This window comes from Tyto alba, unplaced genomic scaffold, assembly GCF_018691265.1.
Source record: "Tyto alba isolate M040663 unplaced genomic scaffold, T.alba_DEE_v4.0 Super-Scaffold_49, whole genome shotgun sequence".
Lineage (NCBI taxonomy): Eukaryota > Metazoa > Chordata > Aves > Strigiformes > Tytonidae > Tyto > Tyto alba.
In genome coordinates, this window is record NW_024881325.1 from 2,963,691 (window position 1) to 2,986,902 (window position 23,212).

The window sequence follows — 23,212 nt, forward strand, 5'->3', positions numbered from 1 at the left end:
TTTATCTCATAGGAAGAAGCACAGGGTTTATTGTACAGTTTTTTATTTCCACAGCATATTTTCAGAACTACTAATCTTTATCATTTCCCTTTGTAGCCTAAAACTTCGCTTGGCAGCTCATGAGGTTTTCCATGAAACCGCTTAAGGTGTTCCCATAACAGCCTAAACTAATTTTCATACAGTAAATGTTATCCTCTTTTCCGAAGAACACCAATGGAATGTGTGATCTCTATGAACACACTCAGCAAAAATGTGCCCTGAATCTACAGTGATCAAATCTAAAACAATTAAGATAGATCAACTGTGTTATATCATGAGAAAAATGAGTAATGCTGATATGTTCATTGCAATTTATGCTCCTGACATTTTTCCCAGGTTTCCAGTATCTTGTAGTGAGAAATTCTAATATTTAAAGCAAATGTTCATATATATTACAGACATATGATTTTGCTAGGACAATGTTGCTAGTTTGTTATCAGAGGTAACTATTTGTCAATTAAACTGGATTTAATGAGTTAAAAATGAGAGAAGCAGTTCATAAAAGAAGTGAATGAACATTCTACTTGGACTTCCTACTGACTTCTAGGTAAACTCAGGTAATCGTTTAATCAGATAAAAAGTCAAGACAGTTAAATCTGAATTTTCTTAAGGATTTTTTTTTTCAAAACTTATTCCAGATTTCTTACAGCACCTTCTGCTATGTACAGGGACTGAAGTTAGATCTGGCTCAAAAAAGGTAGCATCATAAAAATTTTCATCCTGTAGCAATTAAGATTTATTTTGACAAGACATAAAATGAAAGAACAAGGTACAGTGCTGGTGATGATTTGGTTTGGGGTTTTCTTCTTTATTAAAGCACCAGCAAATACGTGTACTACATTCACAGTAGGTAAAGGATTCCAACCTAATAGGTGTAGCTTCAATTTGAAGCTGTCAGAACTCTAGAGTGAGAAAAAGCAGAAGACAGTCTGTCACACCAGCATTTCTGTTTCCACATTTTCCTTATCACCAAGAAAGAATTTATTTTTTCATTTACACCTACCTGTAACTTTATGTAGCACAACCAACATTTTATGCATTTAAAAGGAGTAGAGGTGTCATGCTAATGATATGTTCCTTTTTCTGCCTTTTGAAGGGCAATTTAAATTGTCTTCCTGAAGCATGGTTTGCATTAGTGATGCTAAAATGTGTGCATGTAAGTACTGTAAATGGATACAGTGTAGGAGTGAAGGTATTTCTTTCCTTAAGACTGAGCAGTGATTTTTTTTTTTTCTTATTGAAATACAAATTGCCATGTCTGTTTAAATCTGAAGTGTGGGGTGTTCTTATTAGCACCTCTAGCCTGGAGTCTTTTCATATTCAAATGAATGTTAAGTGTTACTAGGATCACACATTAGTCGTATTTTAAAAGAATGAGTTGAAGAGCTTGTTTCAGCTGTTTATTGTTCATTTGAGTGTGTATTAAGTATGTTCATTTTAAAATTATATTTCATCATCATTTCTGATATTTTGGAAGAGAAATAGGAAAAGGCAGATAAAACTTAAGCCTTGTGTTAGCTCATATCGATTATCCTGCATTTTAATGTTGCCTTTCTCCTAAACTGGCTAAATATTTAAAGAATACTTGAACAGGAATGGCTACTTCATTTAAGGATTCCTTTTTTAAAATTTATTTATTATTGATATCATCCACTTGGCTTTAGAAAAGAGACTATCTGCAAATAGATATTTAATGTCTGACTGGCATCTTCATAGATTTTTCTAACTGTATGTTCACATACTAAATAAGTTTTTCCTTTCTCAAAATACACATAGTGCAGCTTTAGAAGATAGTATTCTTAAACTGCATTCAGCTTGTGATTTTGGAGGCCATAGGCAGTGCTTGGACTAACTATTTGATTTAAATGCTTTCAAGAGAGTTTTCAAATGTGCAGTAGCTTCATGCATTACATTGATATGCAGTCTAGATATAGTTCAGAGAATGTTGTGCCTACAGAAGCCCCTAAAAGTGTTGGATTACTTAAAATTTTAAGATTAAGCACATCATCATGACCCGGTGATTTAAGGATCTTTGAATACCAGAACCTCTTCAGAGGTTTTAGGATTTAAAGCATTGAGAGAGCAACAGTACAACATGCAAGCTGCAGATTGCCTGCAAAGCTGACATGAAGGTCAGCATGCCTTTGATATAGGACCAGCTTTCATATTCCCATATTACTGAATTGTTTTGTGCATCTGCAAAGTATCTAAACTGCTTGTAGAGACTTTAGCTGGCTAAACAAGCACCTGTCAACACGATGTTAAACTCCCATTTGCTTCCTTAACCTTTCAGAGATCAGCAGAAAGTACATTTTCCAGAGTCATGTTTTACCATGCAGAGGGTTTCCAACTGTATCTTTTTCTTACCTAAATTTCTTTAACATTCATCCATCTTTAATGTTCATATTTCAAAATTAGTGTGTTAGAAATGTTTTTAAGTAATCACTCTTCTTGCATTAGTGCTGAACTTCTTGTACTCCCAAAACTTCTGAAAAAGAAGTTCTGTCTTGCTAATAGCAAGTACACAGTTGTATTATAAAGTAGCCAAAGAAAACTAGATGAATTAGAAGGGAAACTTCAGCAAATGCATTGATTTTACATGCAAGGTGTTTTTTTCCAGATAAAGCAATGTTAGGGTGAGGTGGCTGCTGTTTTCCTGTACACGTTAGACAAAATTCTATCAGAAATGAGCTTGCCTGGTTTTTTTGCCAATGCCTGAAATATTTCACCAAATACCTTTCAGGAAACCACAACATCATTTTACCATAATGACTCTGAACCAAGATGGAGGATAGAGATATAAACCTTTGAAAACCAGCACACACTATTACCATTTCCCATTTAATGGGCTCTTATTATTTCTTTTCTCCTGGGAAAACGTTTATCATTCATGGTGACATCTCCACTGATGACTCTTCAATGCTTTATCAATTTATGCAGGTAGCTCTAATAGCTGCTTCTTTTCTTGTCCCACAACCCTGCTTTAGTTGCAGGGTAGTACTGCCTGCCCTGTCTTGTCTGGCCAAGGGGATGAGGAGCTGGAAAATGCTGGGGACCCTGTATAATGGACTTGCTTGCAACATAGAAAATCTGAGATGATAAAGATACAATAGTATTTTTCAAACAGCCGGATGATGTGTCTTGGGAAGACTGGGAGCAGAGTTGAAAGAGTTGGTAGATAAACTCCTGAATGGTGTGTCCACTTTGGGTAGTTAAAGCCGGGCAATATTGATGACACTTTTGACACAAGGCATCACAAAAATGTGAGTTCCAGAGATGAGGATCTATTAGATAACAATCTTAAACTAATTGTTTGTTCCTAGTACATCCCCTCCTGAAACTACTTAACACCTCCTTCTGGCTACTGTCAGAGACTGACTGTTGTGCGACATGGAGTTATGGTGTGACAAAGTACAGTCAGAAAGTAACAGGAGTGTGAGGAGAGACAGATCCATTTTGTCTATTGATGGTGCTGTGTTAACTGAGAGAACAGATTTGCAGCAGAAATATGATGCTTTTCTAAGTCATTGGGGGGAAAATATCCCAATTCATGTTCTTGATATTTTAAGAACAGTTATGCAATTTAAGTACTGAAAAATGTCATTATCATTATCACTTTGCCAAGAGCATGTGCTTTGATATCACAAAACTGGAGGTAGTTGGACTTTGCACATGTGCAAACATTTTGCTTCTTACAGGATGGGCAGTTTGTACGGAATACTGGAAAGAGAGAGTTTAAAAAAAAAAAAAAACAAACCAAGCCAAAACACCTCCCCCCCCAAAACAAACAAACAAACAAACAAACCCCAAACAAAACAAAAAACAATCTATGGCTGGCAACAGCATTTGTATGGCAACAGGAAAATTCATCCCTCAGCTGGATTGCATGTTACAGCATGCTGCAAATAGAGAGCAAGAGCAGCGGTGCTGTGCATGCTGTACACACAAAGCAACTGATGTCAAAATGATTTTTTTATCTGATACTGCCTGGATCTCCTCCTTAATATGTTTTGAAAACCTTTATTTTCTTCCCACTTCTTATGTTATATCATATTCTTATCCAAAGATTCCTTGGTGATAAAGTCTGAAGTATCACCAGCTGCCTATAGAAGAAGCAGAAGATGGGATAGAGGTGGCATTCTGATTTGGGACCAGCAATTACAAGTAACATGACTGAGCTATGCTTTCAGCCACATCTCTTAAATATGAAAAACTGGGAGACTGGAAAGGAGCTACAGATTTACAGGACTGTCAAATTGAAGAAAAAGCTTCATTGGAATGCAAGATCCTAGCACATCTGATTTCACCAGGAATTTAAAAGAGCAGGTTTTGGAGAAGAGGGTGCAACGGAAAAAGTAAGGGAGAAAAACTACCTCCAAATATTGATTTTAAAAGCAAGCCTTGGGTTCAAACTTTGGGCAGAGGTTCAAGTCAGTTCTTTATCTAAACCAATTCACCTAATCCTAGTTATCAGCTTTCTCCTCTCTTGTAAGCATGAGTTGCTATATAGCCAAAGGGAAGAATCTTACCAGTTAAGAAATACCAAGGAACTTGCCTCAGCTAGCTACAGTAGGTGAAAGACTTTTTTCCTCTATTTCAGATTTCACTGTTTCACTGACACTTTTCACTAAAGGTTTTTTTTGTGTGTTTTTTGTTCGTTTTTTTTTTTTTTTTTGCTTTTTTGTTTTTTTGTTTTTTTTTTTTTAATATACCTCTCACAGTTTTTATGGGACTCTTTAGTCTCTCTGTTTTGGACCCCCAAGGCTTTCAACTTTCCTAGTTGCTTCTTTGCAAGCAGGTCTCCCACAGCTTGTGCTTAGTGCTATATATATTCTGGAGAAAGGCATGTACCTTGAATGTTTTAGTGACCTTGCAAGTTATTCATGGACTGTGGTAAACTCTTATTATTCATGGGAAGTCCTAAATGGAAAGGGTGCTATAGATTATTTTTTTTCCAGTACAGCACCCTGCCCTGAAAAAAACAATAGCAGTAAAATGAAGCATTTACAGAAAAACTAGCCATCTGTCCAAACACTGCTCAGCTTTTTGTCCAAAGGCTATTTTACGGAATTTGGTGTTGAGTGTTTGTCCGTGCACCTGTGGTTGCACACAAGGACACTTTTTCTTCCTTAGATAAATATTTATACAGGAGATACTTGCACTTAATACTGCTTATTTTCTTTTTTTTTTTTTAGTAAAAATGTTACTATTAAAGTAGACCAAGACAGAAATATGATGCAGATCATCTACACATAGCAGGTCCATCTGCTTCTTGAGATATAACATATTTCACTGATTATTCACTGTAGAACTTCACTAACAGCAACAATCTAGAGGAGCTTGTAGCCTTAGGCTACTGGCACAGCGTTACTGTGGGAGAGGGTTGGCCTCAGGGGACCTATGAAACCGCAAGGATTTTACCTCTTTCCTTTCTGGGGAGGTCAGGCATGCAGCAGCCCTTGCGCTCAGCCCTCATTCAGTACATTTGCTGCACTCGAACCACTTGATGGATTTGAATGAGCTTGAATTCTTGGAGCTCAAACATATTTCAGTCCAGACACCTGGTGATGTCACACCCCCCTGCAATCGCTTACCTGCTGGGCAATCCGAAATGGGTACTTGAAGTGCCAGGGCTTGGTTTAGGCTCTTGGATCCTTGTGCTGCCAGGAGCTTTGCTGGGGCTTGCCGGCCTTCTTTGCTGTTCGCTGCGAGAGCCATGCCGCGCTGAGCGCGGGCTGCTGGCAGCCTTACCCAGCTCTGTCCGGGTGGTTGCTACCCACTGGTGTTCCTTCATCACTGCCACAGTGTAGAAAATTGGAACTAAAAAATAAAAAAAGTCTTTATTCCGTTGATTGTTTTAATTACGGAAATCTTATTAGATCCCTTCTAGGGATAGGGGACACATCCTTAAAGTAAATGAGTTGGAGATAGTTTGGCACACTTTGTTATGAGAGATGATTTAACAGCAAAGTAAAATTTGGATAAATTTCAGGTCAGTGTTTTAAAAATGAATTGCTGAACTAGAAGATAAGTTGTACTATAAGAAACTTTAAATTCTGTGGTCTCGTTTGGTTGTTTTTTTTTTTTTTTGCATTTTAGAAAGTTCTGTCTCATTTACAATTGCTCTGTAATATGCTTAATCAGAACATAGATGAATTTTCTTGCCCTGCTTTGCTGTATGAATTTGGTGATTCTCTGGTTCTGCAGAATTAAAGCAAATGATTTAAGTCCTTTTTATTGTAGTGCAGTGTTAATTATTGGAAATGAAAAACAAATAGAATATCTAACAGTATACTACTTATACTGGGAATAAAACAACCTCTGTAACATCATAAATTATCAATGCTTAATGATTATTTCTTTTATATTCCATGAATTTCTAATTTCTTGTTGCTGCTCAAGCCTATATCAGTTTACTCCAAATAATAACCTGCCATTCCTGTATAGTAGCCTGCTTATAAGAAATTCTTAATCTTTCCCTTTCTTTAGATGTCATCTCTGAGTGCACTTCCTGCAATTAATAGAAACCTTCTTCACCCTTTAAGAATGGCATATAGTCACAAACAATATATTCAGATGAAAGGGAAATACTTGACCAGCATGTCTTAGCAGTTCTTTGATCTCCTTGCGGAAGGCTGGTGCATCTTCCAGCCATCCCTTTCAGAAGGTGAACAAGTGAAACATTGTCTTGTTGGGGCAGAGAGGTCTGCATACTTCATATAGAAAGGAAAACACTGATCAGTTGCTGTATGGTGTTCTGGATAAAAAATTTAGAAAATAAGATGTGCTAGGGGAAGAAAAAAAAAAAAAAAAAAAAAAAAGGCATGCTACCCAAACAGCTGTTAATTAATTGGCCAACATTTGGGTATGCGTGTCACTGTGTAGGGTATTTGCATACGTGTGTGTGCAAAAGATATATAGATTTATTTGACAAGAAAAACATTATTTTCAAAACAATGAAATGATTTTGAAACTAGATGTTTCAAAAACATCTAGTCTTGAACTAGACTGCCAGAAAACAGAACATTCAGAGTTTAACTTGAGGTAGCAACAAACAGCAAAATGATGTAAAGTCTTCAGCTCAAGGCAATATTTGGCTTCATTTTGGAAACATGCTATATATATGAGTTTAGATTTAGGTAACTAATTGGAAAATGCCATCTGAAGACAGAGCAGAACCTCCTAGTGGTCAGCCTGCCCAAAAGACAAACATCTGTTGGTTTAGATGTCACTGAATTCATGCTGTGATAGCCTGTGTATTAAATGATTCCAAAGTGTTTTATGAACATTTGGGTGGTTTGTATGTTTAAGATGTGTGATATGTCAAGAGCACATAAACACTGTTTCACTTGACAGTTGGGTGTCAGCACTAAAATCTGGGGTCTTGTCAAAGCCTCCCAAACTTGAAAACGTTCAAATTATTGGACCTTAAATTTATGCCTGAGTGGTATGTTCAAGGTCATAGAGAAAACTCATGATAAGTGGGCAGTAGACCATGAATTCTGGTTCCAGAATCCTCATCTAAAATGACAGTTTACATCGCTTTGAGAGAGACTTGTAATTATCATAGTTGAAAATTGCGACTGACCAAATGCATGAACCAAACAGACCTGTCAAAAGCATTTGCAGGCGATTTCCCAACTTCCCTTTCTGTTGTCTCCTATAATATAGGAAAAAAAAACATTATTACATTCCCTGTACAGACCATAGAATGCAAGATTCTTGGTTTTGACTTATGTTCAAGGGTGGCAGAATTCTTGTTTTATCCCCTAAACCTACCATGCCTATTTGATAGAGGCTGTCTAATGTCTATACATTATAAAGTGCTGGTTGCCCTGATAGTGAGCAAATAATTTTAGTGTAATGAATACATGCTGATAGACAAATAAATCTTTTTCCTGAATTTTTGCATACTTAAGAATTTGGCCCCACTCCCATTCCATTGAGAGCAGATGAGATACCTGTAAGATTAGTCTCATATTAATGACTATAGAACATTATGTCATATAGAAATGTAACAAAAGATTGTGTCATATAGGTACTAAAAAAACTCATGGTTACCTTCCTAAGGCAGTGTTTAAAAACCTGCTGGTTCAGCAGATCCTACACTAGCATAAACAACTTCTTCTGCTCTTTAAAACATTTGCATTACTGAAATGCTGATTGATTTCTGCTATGCTATTTTCCAGCGTACAATCTTCTGAAAATATTGTGTGATATTGTTTTCACTCTACTTCTTTTGAAGTAGTTACAAAATGTAGAGATGAAACAAGATATTGTAAAATGCAATTTAGATAGATTCTGCCCGATCCACAGGTAATGAAAGGGATGCAGTGTATGGTCTCAGGGGAGATAGAAACATTTGGGCATTATATCTGACACAGTTTGTAAGCAATATCCAAAGCATCAAATACCCAAAAGCTAGTCAAGAATGACTCAGCCAATCAGTGGTTATTCCAGCTCAACATATGATGAATATCCTAAAGTGAAGTGGTTTTGTACAAATGTATATGTTAACATTTTATGTGCACTTAGGCACACAAAAGAGAAGACTGATTTCTAGAAAGGCTTCAATGTATATTTATATATAAGATTAGTATTCATGATGGATGTCTTAAAAATATTGATATCATGTTACTGTCTCCATCAATCATCTTTTTTGCAACTACTTTGAAAATGAAGGTCTACCAATTAAAATTTCAATTAGGGGGTAAACAGGTCTAAGGGGAGGTTGCTGTAGATCTGATCAGGTAAGAGCAGTCACCATCAATTTTGAATCCATTGTGCTGCTCTAGAACCAGGGTTTCTGCTGTATTGGCACTGTCCTGACTGCAAATGCATTGAGCAGGAAACTGCAGCTAGCATGTAAACTGGAAGTATGGGGACTCTTCTGTCGAGTTTAAGATACTGCACCCATGAACTAAGCATCAAACAGGAGAAGTGAGGGACTTCATTGGTTGCAAACCTCTAGGCCACTATTTAAAACCCTTCAGAATATGTTTCAAAATACTAAGCCATTTATTTTTTGTTATAAATTCTCTCAAATCAAATCCTTTTTACCTCATTTGTCATGGAAATCATCAGAAACTGCCTTATTGGAATCATCCAAACGGATGCTAGCAACTGCCTATCAACTCTTGCAAAGCTGATATTAGCAAGAAATAATTTAATTTCAAATCTTTTACTACTTAATTGCAACAAAAAAAAACCCCAACATCCTACCTTAAAAGGTGGGGGAGGGCAGAGAAGGGTGCATAATTGAAGAGACAATCCCTGTCTCACACATGTAGTGACAAGCTTTACGTGATTTTTATTACAATAATTACTGTATCCTGCTGATCAAGAATAATTATCATCACCATAGCAACTTCATATGGGAAGAGTGATTGGGGGTGGGACAGAGTAGAATGGTTCCTTGAGAACAGTGTTCAACATGCTCATTTGGTGTGTTTTTGTGTGTCTGTGTGCGTCTTGAAATATTAATGTTCATCCTCCACATTTGTTTTGGCTTCCATATCAAGTAAGGAAATGCGGAATGTTGCATCAGCATACAAGTCCAACTGTTGTGAATGCACTTGTACTTTAATACAGGTCATTCTTTGATTTAGAGTTTGGAAGCAGAGAGTCTGAAGCATCTGGTTCACAGAATAGCATCTCTGCACATGCTGCCCTTCATCTCATCGAGGTAGACAAAAAGACATTCTATGCATATTACTAATTAAGGGGGTGGGGGAGACAGCTGACTTTTTGCTTGCTGTGCATCTATAATAAGTGCCTTGGTAATGACATACATGTACATTTATGTGTGTATTTGGCCAGTGTTTGCTGTTTTGAAACCTTCTGTCTTCATGCTTTCTTGCAACATTCAGTGCATGCTGATCTTTTCATTTCTTCTTTCAATAGCATTTCACCTACGCAGAAATGATACTGTTCCAAAAGCACTTTTCAAACTATTTTAAAATGAAAAATAATATAACATTTTGAGGAATACCAGGTGACCTGGACACTTCTGATCCATTTTCAAAAACTAGTTTTTAGGTTTATTGTTTTCATATAACACACAAAACAGCCATTTTAGTAGTTTAAATAGATGATGAAAATAATTCATGAAGTTAAGATTATGTTATATGAGTTCATAAAGAAGACTTCTTATATTCCAAAACATCAATATATCTTCACTGAAGTTTCCAAATTCCTCAAATCAAGAGTTAAGGTAACACAGGCCCAATGTTTTGGAGAAACAAGAAAAATAGATTTAAAATACATGGAAAGTTTGCAACATGATGCTGTCTTTCCAGTCCTGGGGGCATAGTCAGCCGGACTAGTTTGGGCATTGTCAAAATAACTACTTGTGAGGAAGGACTGAGATGAAGACATTGTTTGGCATTCTGAAAATCTGAATTCCAATATTTTGTCCACAAAACTTCCAGGTTTCTGATGCTTCCTTAGTGACACCATTACATGGTGGTGCAATTTGTTGTTGGTGGTGATGGAGCTTTTTCCCTCTTGCTCTGAGAAGGGCTTTACCTTTTTCTACTAAGATATACCTTCTCTCAGTCCCAAATTAAATTGGGGATGTTACGATGCTGTGGACAGTAAGTCTTATGGGTAGGTAATGAATGATATCATCTTGCCAGTCTGCAAATGTGGGCCCTTTGTAGATAGGTCTTGCTAAGTAGGTTTGTCACTGTAATCTACTAGAGGTAGAGGAGTGACAACCCTGTTCTTTAGGGCTTCTGAGTCCTGTTCCAAAGTATCTATTTGTGATAGTAGAGTATGAGCAATGTACCTGCTCTGTTGAGGCATGCTTGAAGGGATGAATTAGGGCAGCACTGCAGGAATTGCTTTACTTTAAGAGTTTTTTATTTTCTTTTCTGCCTTATTTCTTCATGCTTTCAATCTTGCAAATAATGATGTGGATTGAGGTACGTATCTATCCTGAGAGATCAAGTGTTTCTTGTTTCAGTACTTGACTTTCTTAGCCTGTCTCAGGAAAGGCAAAATGGAATATATAACTCTTAGCCCAAGAGCTGATAAGTGAAGGGAATTTTTTAGAAAGATTTTTCAAAAGCAGTAACTTTTGGTAAGCCTGCAGTAACAACAAGCTGGGTATTAGTGGTCCTTCTTTATTATGCTGCCATGAATATGGTTCTGAGCTCACACATCTTAAGTGCTTGGAAGAAAGAGCATTTTTAGTCAGCCCATTGAAACATTGTGTTAGGTATTGACTTTTTTTGCCTTGTCTTAATTTTAAGGCACCTGTGTACGTATGGCCCAATATTCTCCTTCTGCTTCCTCTTGTTCCTTGGCCATGACCATATCTACCAACGGACAGGCTCAGTATACAGCATTCTTTCACTGCCTGCATCCTTTCTGTCTCCAGTCTCCCTCTGCTTCTTTAAGGGTAAGTCCCCTTTTCCCACTAGCAAAAGGGGAAGCATTAGTGAGGAATCCTACAAGCTGAGAGTTGGACAAAGGACATGGGCACTGAGAGGGATGTCCCCAGGAGTGGGAATGTGGTAAAGCTCAGATAAAAGTGAAAGGGCAGAGCTTTTGTATCCATCATTTCTCAGCTTTTCGTTCCTTTCCCCCCTACCATACATTCTCTTGTTTTCCTATCCTCAGTTCTGAAGAAGCAACAGTCCAGGGAGTGACTGATGCCAACACTCAAATCCAGTAGCCCTTTGGCACCTTATGCCCACATGCACTTTCACCACTGCTGTTACCAGCCTATCTCCCCATACTGTGCTTCCAGAGACTTATTTGTAAATGCTAGGGGGCTGATGGACTTTTGGGATTCAGGTTCCTGGTTCTTTTTCTGGCACTCAGTTCCATGGCCAAGAACTGACTGTTGTGACTGATTCAAAATTATATTTCTCTCAATCCTTATTAAAAACTTTCATCTCCCACTCATTTAGTCTGCATTGTACTGCTTCCAAGTTTGTGTGTGGTCTTTAGGACACTTTTAAAGTAGTATTCTTAATCTATAAATTTGATTTTTGGGGGGTAGAGCTGCCACATGAGTCCCTAGTGGTGCTAGAGCAGGCAGCAAGTTGCAGTGCATACCTCGGTTAGATGTGCAAGATGTCAAGAGGAGTTGGGCTGCGATACTCACATGCTGCTCAGAAATGTTGTTTGCAACCTGTCAGTGCTGTTGGTAGGACAGCAGGCTGCCTGCACCACTCCTGCAGCTGGGCACCACAGTCCTGAGCAACCTCATGATGGCATGCTGCTTCTCTTGGTTAGCCAACTATAAAAACTGAATGTCTATGGTAGTGCTCTTTTTCTCCTATTTTAAGCAATATGAAAGCTCTGGGGTTCCATTGTAATAAAGGATGCTACAAAATGTAAGTTTTGCCAGCTTGAAAAACTTGAGAAAAACACAGTTTCCATCAGAAAATTTGAAAGTAGTTGCTTCTTTTAAGAGCTGTTTTCCTGTCAAAATATAAACATGTAGCTACTGGGGAAGGCAAGATGATACTAGGGCTATTTTTTTCCATGTTAAGGGTCATATTCACATATGCAACACTGTCATATGGAAGGTTAGATGCTCTGAACATATAGTTCCATAAAGCCAAACAGATGCTTACTTCAGTTTTAATTAAAACTGTTCTTATACATTAGACGGTTCTCTCACCAGTCCAGGAAAATATCTATGAGGACAAAGTTAGGATCACTTATTTTTTCTATTGCTAATTACAAGAGCATCCTCTCTTTAATACATTAAGTTTGATGTAAAAGTATCTATGCTCACCACTGCTGATATTACATCACTGGAGCAGTCTATCATGCTGGGCTGGAGCACTATCTGTGGCAAGTGAAGTTACTTAATCAAGTTTGGATGGCTTTGAAATGAGTTGTGAAAATGCAGCTAGAAATTGTGGGCTCCAGGCAGACAGGATGGGGTGGAGTTCAGAGCCCGGCGGGAGCAGGAGGTTGGGCTATGAGATCAGAACAGGCCATCCTGCTCTTAGCCTAGTAATCACAGGAAGCAGTTTCTAGTTTTAGCTACTGTGTGTCTGACAAAACATTAATGATTTTGCTTCTGTTTTTTTTTTTTTTTTATTATTTAGTATTTTTAAATTTTTTTATTTAGTAATTTATTTAGTAATGATTTATGAACTGATACAGTTTTGAATTGAAACAATTCCTGTTTCTTCACTTTGTCTTGGTTTTCTATTTGTTGCTCTAACTACTGGGCACTAGAATGACAGTAAGAAACGTTTACAGAGTGTGACCAAATATCACATAATTAAGCAATTTGACACTGGAATGTAGAAAACAAAATGTAACAGTAAAAGACTAGTCTAGATTTCATCTGCTCAAAGTAATAATAAAGACATCAGCAGGGAAATCAGTCATGCACATATATTATTTGTGTGCACTTAAGTTGGACAGATAGGATAATGGATGTGGTATACACCAGATGTTACATTTCCTGAAAATAGATATGTTAAAGGAGCTCACAAGTGGTTGTCAATGCCCCTTTCATTACCCCATCAGTCTAAATTTATCCAGTTGAAATAAACATCTTAGTTTGTCTGAACTTGGGCTTCACCTTTACATTTTCTGTGCTGCTTTTATGTGTACAAGATAACAGTTAATAAGCTCTGCCATGCTATGTTATAGTCTTTCTTAAATCCTCTAACAGATTCAAAAGATAGCAACTTTCTTGATGTCTCATTTTAAAACATGAGCAACAGCCAGGTAGGCACATCAGTTTTAAAACATAGTCAAGGCCCACATTTTCATAATAATTTTTTCTTGTGCATCACGACATGGAGAAATAATAACATTCTCAGCTGCTTGTATACCCAGCTTGTAGGTGTAGTTAAGTCACTGCACGGAAATGGCTGTTACAGGTAAGTCATTTATAGAAATTCCTACTGTGAATATACACATATCTGTAGCAGTTGGATTTTCATAAGGTGTTTTGTTTTGTTTTTCTGTGGAGCTTGCACTGAAAAATTTCGCAGTGTCTTTGATGCTGTATGTTAAAATAAATCTCCTGTCAAGTTTTTTTTTAAGTACCTTTTATGTTTTGTAATTCAAGTGCAGACTTCTCAGTGGAGTAGGGATAGAAGAGTAGCTGAAACGGACTGAAATGGACTGGCATGATACGTCCCATCATCTTCATGAGATGAGATAGTCCTTTCCCATTCCAGCTAGTTGGGGCTACATCTGCCTTGTACAGTTTAGTATAGTCACCACAGAACATGGCATGATGTTAATGCATTATCCTCTCTGGCTCTTTACATAAAACTAGTTCCTACATAGATAAGTTCTTAGAGAGAAATGGACTAAAAGTGATAACTCTCCTTCCTAGAAAGAAGTGTCATAAGGAAGTTCCCAGAAGGGACCAAGTTCGAGAGTAACGGGACATTAAGTACATTTTTGGGGAAACTTTGTCTTTTGGAGTCCATTAATAAAGAATTTGGGATATAATATTCTGTAATGTTGCACTGTTGGAGCAGTTGAGCGAGGCTTCTTTATGAAACTATACAGTCTTTTGTTGAAGCTTAGCACACACAAAAAATTTGAATTGTTTTTAAAATAAAATTCTTAAAAAGAAGCTAATAAATTCTACTGAAAGAACAGGAAATCTTAAAGCAAAAAGCACTCTGTAATATATGTAATAGTTACCAAGGTAGTAGTTGGCCATACCTTTGCAGACAATTAAAAAAAAGTCCATGTAATTGAAGAAGAAATAACAAGGTGTGCACACCTTCAGCATTGCATGAAAATGGCTGCTCAGCAACCCAGTGCATAGAGTGCTAGAAGCACACGCTGAGGTTTACACAGTGAGTTGTAGAAAAAGATGGTTTTAAACTATGTAGTTGCTTCTTTATATAATTTATTCTCTGAAAGTGAGTTTCAAGCATTCACAACTGACCTTACTAATTTCCTATAGTGACTATTACCCCACCAAACATAGTGGGACTATATTAATTTCTATGACCACAGGGTCCAACCTCTAATGTAGAGACCCATCCAGATTTATCTGGGGGAGGGAAGGAATTTGTGTTTCTGTTGACCGTTATTTTCAACACTAGGAATCCTTTATTAAAAATGCCAGCCAAGAGGGGCAATAAGCTTAGGTTATTTGACCTTCTGAGCAATTGTCTTCTCAGTTTAGCATTTAATCTGATGAGAAATAGCCTGCTGTTGACATCAGATTGATAAGAGATGCAGTACTTGGACATTATTTCCATGTGTTTGATGTCTGGATGGCATTCAACCCTAGTCCAAGGAAAAAGACACCTTTACGGCTGAATACTATTGATGTTTTTGTTATCAGGGTCTTTTAGGATGCTGAGAAGTACTTCACTAAAATAAGGAATAGGATCTGAATAAAGGTGGACTCTGAAAAAGGAAGTACATTTGAGCTGGACAGGACCTTTGGAGTGTGTGGAATGCACTTGTCAGCAGTTATTTTTGTGCCAATAAGTTAGATAAGCGTTACTGTTTACATACCAATTTGCTCTGTTATTGAATAAGTTCTGTAGTAACCAGAGAAACAGTTCTACCATGTGATAAATTAATTATTCCAAAGATACACATCTTCATAAAGGAACTTCATATCATCAGGTTATGTACATGCTTGGAAAATTTACAGCATTTCTTAGACAGTAGATAGGTCCAGTAAATAAACAAAATCGTCCCAGATTTAAGGCTGGGCAACAATCTGTGCATGGTATATGAAGTCTTGCCCCCTGACTAGACTGGGTTTTGGATCTAGTTTTAAGATCTACTTAATAAAACCAACCTCTTGAAATTCTTTTCTGGTGCTTCCATTCATACATATCTGAACAGAAGCACCTGGGCAAGATAAGGCTTTGCATGGGATGGGCAGAATGAATGAGATAAAGATTTTTCTTTTAAAGCCCGTGGTACAGGATGAAAGGAAAGATGGCAGGACTTCTGAGCTTCGGCTTCTCATAGTGATTCTTCATTGAATAAATGAACTTTGATGCCAGTGAAAGTCAACATTGGTTACCTGCCCTTGAAGTATCTGATTGTATAAAGGACTGGTGGCTTCCAGATTACAATCTCCTGAAAGTGCTGCAGATTTTAACTCTGATTCATTTCTACAGCAAAACCTGGAAGTTCAGCATAAAACTTCCCCTTGCAGTTTCGATTGTTTTAGAAGGGAAAGGAAAATCAAAAACATGGCAGCAGAGTAGATTTGACCTGAAGAGTATTAATAAAGATCAGTGTCTGTAGTTGGAATAAAATGGTCTGTGCAAGTCAGGGTGAGAAGTGCTGCAGCTGGAGAAGTTTTTATGTCAGGAGATTTAATTTATCTTAATACAAGGTGGCAATAAATGGTGCATGTAGAACTGTCAAGTTAGGTAGGAAAGACCTATCAAAAGGGGTTTCAGGTCTTCAGCACTGCTGGATCTTTCAGTCATGGTGCAATGTCTTTCTATAAGTTCTATTTGAAAGGCAAATGCAAGCTATTGGGCTCAGTACAAGAATCAGTAAAAATCTGTAAATTCTGCCTATTAAAGGGTCTTTCTATATTACTGTATGCTCCTATTTAGATTTTGTGCTTTAGATTTCGTGCTTTAGCTTTTGTGTTGATGTGTGATCTGTCTAAAAGTGTGTGCTATGGCAGCTACAGCTGTGTTTGCAGATTCTTGTTAAATAACTTGCTGACATGCCATAGATAGATATCTCCCAGACAGTTAAAACTTTATTTCAGTGTATCAAAGCCAATTAGCTAACTGCTTATATTCAAGAGATAAGCCACTTAATAGGTCTAAACTTTTTTTTTTTTTTTTCCTTTTTGCTACGTGATAATTCTAGAAGTCAAAAGCTTTTATAAAATTAGTGTAAGAACTTCATGATTGAAAGCAAGGACTTTCTGTAGCATGTACAATGCATAGCATGATGGGATGATGAAACTGTGGCAACAGGTTTCTTCACATACAGCAATATAGACAGAATTCTGTCCAAGTGAAAAAAAGATAGGAAAGAGGAACACAAAAGCCAAAATCAGGAGATTCAAGATGCTAAATTCTATGCAATCTGTGAAGAAATATGTCTTCAAACTCTTCAGAGCAAAAGAGAATGGAGAAGCAGCTCTATAATTACTCCAATCAGATAGTATGCCAACAAAAAAGGAACAATTAGTGATGTTTCCCAGTCAGTAGATATTTCTCCTTAACTGAGTGATCTATTGCAGAGATATGTAATTAGGACCACATAATAATAGGTTTGGTAACTCTATCCCTGTCAAAAGGGGAAGAAAATCCATCCTATTGATAATTGCAGGTTTCTCTGTGTCTCACTTCTTTCCATCCTCCTTTTCCCTGCATCAGATTCTTTAAGCATGCCTGGCTTTTGGCTCACCATATTTTAGTTTGAGTTAGTGAACATGTTTATAGATGGCATTTAATGAGTTAAAAAAAAAAAAAAAAAAAAAGAGAGGAAAAAAAAATCATTAGCCATATAATTCAGAGAGAGAAGTACTTTGCAAGGTTGCAAGGTGCAAATGAGAAGAAGATTTTAAAAATCCATGGCCCTGTGACAATCTTAAAAGTCCCGTTTGGTGTCCTTTAATTTTCAATTTTTAAAAATTATTTTTTTATATAGATATTACCTTTCTTTTGAGAGCCCAAGTGGTACTATAGGAAACAATGTGATCTGATGGAAGAAATATTTCATCCTAGCTGTTTGCCTGTGTGCTGTATGGGGAACATCACTAGGAAACAGTACATGGTTTCAGACTTGAAGTTTTCTTGCTGATACAAAGAAAATATTTTCTCTAATTTCTTGCCATCATACTAAATGCTTTGGTTAAAGATGCAATTCTACCAGTGAAATATTCCTTCTGCAGAAATATAACAAGATTTCAAGTAGAAGGACGCCAGTCCCAGTTGATGCATAGCTGAAGACTCCATAATTTGCATGTAAACTGATGACATGATGACAGATACTTGATTGCTTAAAAAAAGAAATCCTGAATGACAGGTGACATTGAATATACAAGAAGTGTCTTGAAGCCTGCTGTGAACAAATGCACACAGAATGAACACTGTACGTGATTTTTACAGGCTGGATGTCATAAGAACTCACAATTTTAGCAATAGAATTTGTTAGTTTGTAACAACCTGTAAGCGCTGGGGTAAAAGTGATGAAGGTCTTCCAAGTTGTTGACTTCAGTAAAGTTTGAACATTGTATCTGGGGCTCTGTCTGTAATGGGATTTCAAAACTAAATCTCCAGGTTAAAAACACAAAAATATTTTACCAATTCCTGGGCAAAGACCTTAGCCGTTGTTCCCAGGAAGAATGCTTCTGATGCGCTAGATCTGATGACAGGGATGAACCACATGGCTTCTTGAATCATACTTGAGGTCAGACAGATACACTATTGAAAAACTGCACTTGAGAAAGAAAATTTTGCCTTCTCACTGCAAAAATACCTCCCCCCATAAAGAAGTTACACAGCCTGGCACTAACTCTTATTCTTTTGGAGGAAACTGCTCCTGCTGCAAGTTGCTGAGTGCTCGATGGGCAGCACTTATAGGTAGTCAGGCTTACTGCCTGCATGTGCTGGAGTTCTTGGCACCAACTTGCTGCTGGTTCTTGCTTCTTGTTGGAGGAGTTCTTTTAATGTTGCCCATGAGAGATGGGCCTGAAATGCCACAGCTTTAGACCTGAATTCAACCAGTATTGATAGTGATCAACAGATGAAGGGTGATAAGATGTGTATGCCTTTTAGTGCCACCTTTGAATGCACATTGCCTGCAAACTCCACCTCCCCCCAGACTGCTCTTTTTGGAGGCACTTGGTTTTGGTAGTCTGCAATAGTTGCCATTTTATTTGTTTCAATAATTCTGATCTTGTTAGTTCTCAACTGAGACCATGTACAACCTAGATAGAGAGCACCGTGACTTGTGTAGTAGGAGGTGCTCCCAGCTGTGAACCTGCTGCCCTGGATAGTGTTACTGGTTGAGGGTGGGCTGCTGACCAAGCTTTGTCCACTCTCATACTGGTGAAACAATGACTGTGCATCTCTCCTGGCATTCATGGAAAAAGTTGTCAGAGGAAGCCATTTATTGTGCACAGGTTGTATCAGTGCTACAAATCACCTGAGCTGTGCTGCATATTCTTGAGCACCATCTACTGGTGTTATTACTGGAATATTAATAAATATATGTGAGAGTGTATGTTGTTTGTCTGCATCTAAAACCTTAACCATATGCCATCAGCAGCTTTCCTAAGTAAAGCCAGTTCAGTGAAACTAAAATCTGCAGCTGTTTACATTGTTACTTGAAAGGAAGACCCTCCCTTTGCATTACTCTTACCAGCGAGTTCCTTCCTTTCCCAGAAATAACATTTCACTTTTGCTTTATAAGGATGACATGAAACTGCCTTCAAATAAACAAATAAAAATCTCAGGCAATGTCACATTTAGAGTAAATGTAAATTTTCACCTTTGCAGATCCACAGACAACTGGTAATGCAAGGGACCTCAGGAGGCTATGTACTTCAGTCTGTTCTTCCAGAGTAGGGTCAATCTTCATTTTCAGTCTGATTGCAAGATCATGAACAAAACAAGCAGAGTTTCATGCGCGACGTACTGTGATTAGGGGCTGAAGCCAGCTGCTCTAGCACCTACCAGTTCTGCCAGGCTGGCAGAGGGTAGTGTTGCCTGTTGGGTGCTGTAACTGCATCACATATCACTGCTACTTCCATAACACTCCTCCTGTAGCACTGATTGCAACATGTGTTGGAGATTCTGCATTCCCCATTATATTTATTCACATCACCTAGTCTATTTTTCATCTCTTGTGCAATCTTTTTACTAAAGAGTAACAACTGACATTACATTTCTGCATATAGAAAAGAGGCATGAGAGGGACAGGCTGATTTATCTGAAGGTTATTATTGTCCAGTTATGACTTGCTTCCCTTTGTTTAATGTGCTGATAATAACAATATGTAATGAAAGGGAATAGATATTTTCAGTCTTCCAATTTGCCATTGAATTGGGTTTATGCCAATAAGTTCTTTTAACTACAAGTGTCATCTGTTCACATCTAAGGTATTTTTTCTCTTTACAGAATAAGCAAATGAGTGAACCTGTTTTCTAATGTTAATATAGGAGAGCTTGTTAAACAAGATACAGTTATACTAGCATTAAAACAAAAAGCAACTTCCCAAAAACATAAAGAACAAGATAGACTTCCAACTACATGAAATTTTTTACCTGAAAAGTTCTATTATCAATAAGAGGTTTTTGCAGTGGCTTCTGAAATAAATTATGCAAAGTTAACAAAAAATGTATTCAAGCTATGAAAAGTGGCAGATAAAAATAGAGAGAAGGGATTTTCATCCACATATTAATTTGCAGTCTGTTTCTCTTATCTTACCTTTACATTAGCAACAGACCATTAGGAGTCCAAAGGCAGTAGCTGCCAGCTGTTTCCAGGAGGGGTATTAGACCTCCTGCTATATGACCCAGTAGCAAGGATTTGCCTTTGAGGGGGGCTCCATTCCCAGAGAAGTACATGGTTGTGTTGAGCATCTTAAAAATGTGATTTCAGATAAGTATAGCAATGGAGACTCAGCTGTACTCTAATATCCAATAGCATGGTGATCTTAGCTGCCTGAAAGCAGTTTAGGACTTCCTAAATTTGTTCAAATAAGTAAGCATCACCTTTCAGAAAATTACCTACAGAATTCAATATAGATTATTAGAAGACAGATCATATAAACAGTATAATAGTGTACCTTTCATCCCCATAATCTTTGTCCCTCCGGTGTTCTTAGATAACTGACTCAAAAATGACCATAACCTGACTCAAATCTTCTGGAGAGAACCAGCATCTTTGTTCCTAGGGCTATTTCTTCCTTTTTTTCTTTCGTCACTAAAAACAAAAAAAAAAAATAAGCCAAGAATATTATTCTTCTGAATTCCCAAACTTCTTACTATGAATGTAATTCCTTCCATTACTACAAAGATAACAATCTACACTTGCTCTCCTACTGTCAGCAGTAATGTTCACCTCTGAAGCACGGCAGCCTCCAGAGATAAAATTTTGCCATCTTGCTCCACAATTCATACTTTGTTTCTCCAAACAGGGAAATACCTCATTTTAAGATGCTGCACTTTCAAATGTGTTCACTTGGGTATAGAATTTTTTCCTTCTGAATTATTTGTGATCTGACAAAAACAATCAGACTAGTAATTTTGCATGAAACCTCAGTTCCACCTAATGCCATATTGATCTTTACTTCTCAGTGTATATCCACACATTTAGCTTATATAAAAATTGGCCCATTCTGCCCTCTAACTTTGGGAATACAGTTAGTAGGTTAATTCCAGTGGTTCTTGTTGACTGGAGGGTCTTGCACTGACTGTGTCTCCTAACAGCTAATCAGCTTAACAACAAAATTCTGGAAGTAACATTTGGCAATGCATACAGCATGAAAGGGAGTGGAAAGACCCAGCAGAGTTCAAAGAAAGATTAAAGTGGTTACAGCTCATTCAGATTGAACTGTCTGTAAGTTTCTGGTTACTATTTGTTGTGTACTATTTTTCTTTTATTTTTTTTTTTAATGTTTAGATATAGAAGCCTGCATTACATGCAGAAAATAACACAGAGATATTTGTAGAGAAGATGCTTTGATAAGAATCTAATCAACAGTTTGTCATCATTTCCTTCAACTCTTACTTAAGCCTTACAAGTACACTACTCCAAATAAAACATGCTGTGGTAAAGTTCTCTTCTGACATACCATCATAATGTTTGGTTAATTGTAACACAAGAAGGAAATCTTTAAGAAATCTATAGGACAACATATTATCTTGGAGTATAGGAGAAACACTTTTTAACATCGAGTTGGAGGAAAGTGTTTTTAATCTGCTTTCACATCTGATGTACAAGCAGAAACTGAGCTAATATCAATGTTACTCTTTATCATGGAGCACATGCATAAAATCTTGCCATGGCATGAAGAAAAGCATCTTCCAACTGAAATGGACACTTCATGCTTGTAGCCCTGATGAGTTTAGTTGGGCTGTAAAGTGTTCACATTCACTGAGTGTTTCTAGGGAGAAACAGAGGAGAAAAATGTTAACTTTACAGACAGAGAACTAATTCAAAGCAATGCTGAAAGCCTCAAGGCAGACAGCAGCTTGTCAATATCCTGTGATCTGGCTGGCTTTTTGGGTTTTTCTGCTATTGCTTTTACGTAGAGTCTTCCACTCATACATTTTTACTGTTGAAATCCTAAAATAAACTGTGGAAGGACCCTGATCCTTTTGAGTCTGGAACTGGTTTTGTGTGTGTGTCAATAACAGGTATATGGAATGATTTCAATGCAATAAGAAACCCATCTGTGCAGTTGAGAGCTGTAAAGAAAGCTACAAAGATCAAAGAAGGGTTTCTAGACCACAAGTGTCACAGCTCACGCACTTTTGTACTATTGCTTCTGGGTATTGCATACTGCAGTTCACACCCGAAATGGCTGCCTGCTCTGTGAAACATCCCCAGATACTCGTGTCTTATCTGAACTGCAGAGTAAATGTGCTTGCATTCATTATGGTAGAGTTAATGTTGCACGTGCATTGAGGCTCAAGAATCAGGTGTACTCCCTACTGCTTCTCTACAAAATAGGACCTGTATCTCTTGATAGGCATTAGAAGACACTGTCATCTTTCCTGATCTCTGCATTAATATCTTTTAAACTAATCTGTGCAGCTCCTAAAGGAACAAGATGTTTTTCTTGGGATACATATATAGAGAAGCTGGACTCTTGTTAATACCAAGGTACACTTTATATTGGACATTACCTTGTGAGTGCTTGTGTTTCAGATCACCTTGGGGATAACTTTATTAGTAGATGGCCTTTGGGCATGAAAGAATAATTACTTATAGAATGCAAAGAAGCTATAATAAGAAATCGGTGGCTTAGCTCATGTTGGAATCTGTTATAACCTTAAGTTGGAGTTCTTGTCTTATGTCTGCCCCTTACTGAAAAGCAAAACTTTCTTGCTATCCCAAGTTCAGCATATTCTTCATCACTGCAATTCAGTGAAAGAGGGATTATTTTACCTCTACACACTTATTTTTCTCTATCCCTTTAATTAACATTGTCATTGTGTTAACACATTCTTGAGTTCAGTCTGTACATCTCTGCTAGTCTTTTGATATTCTAC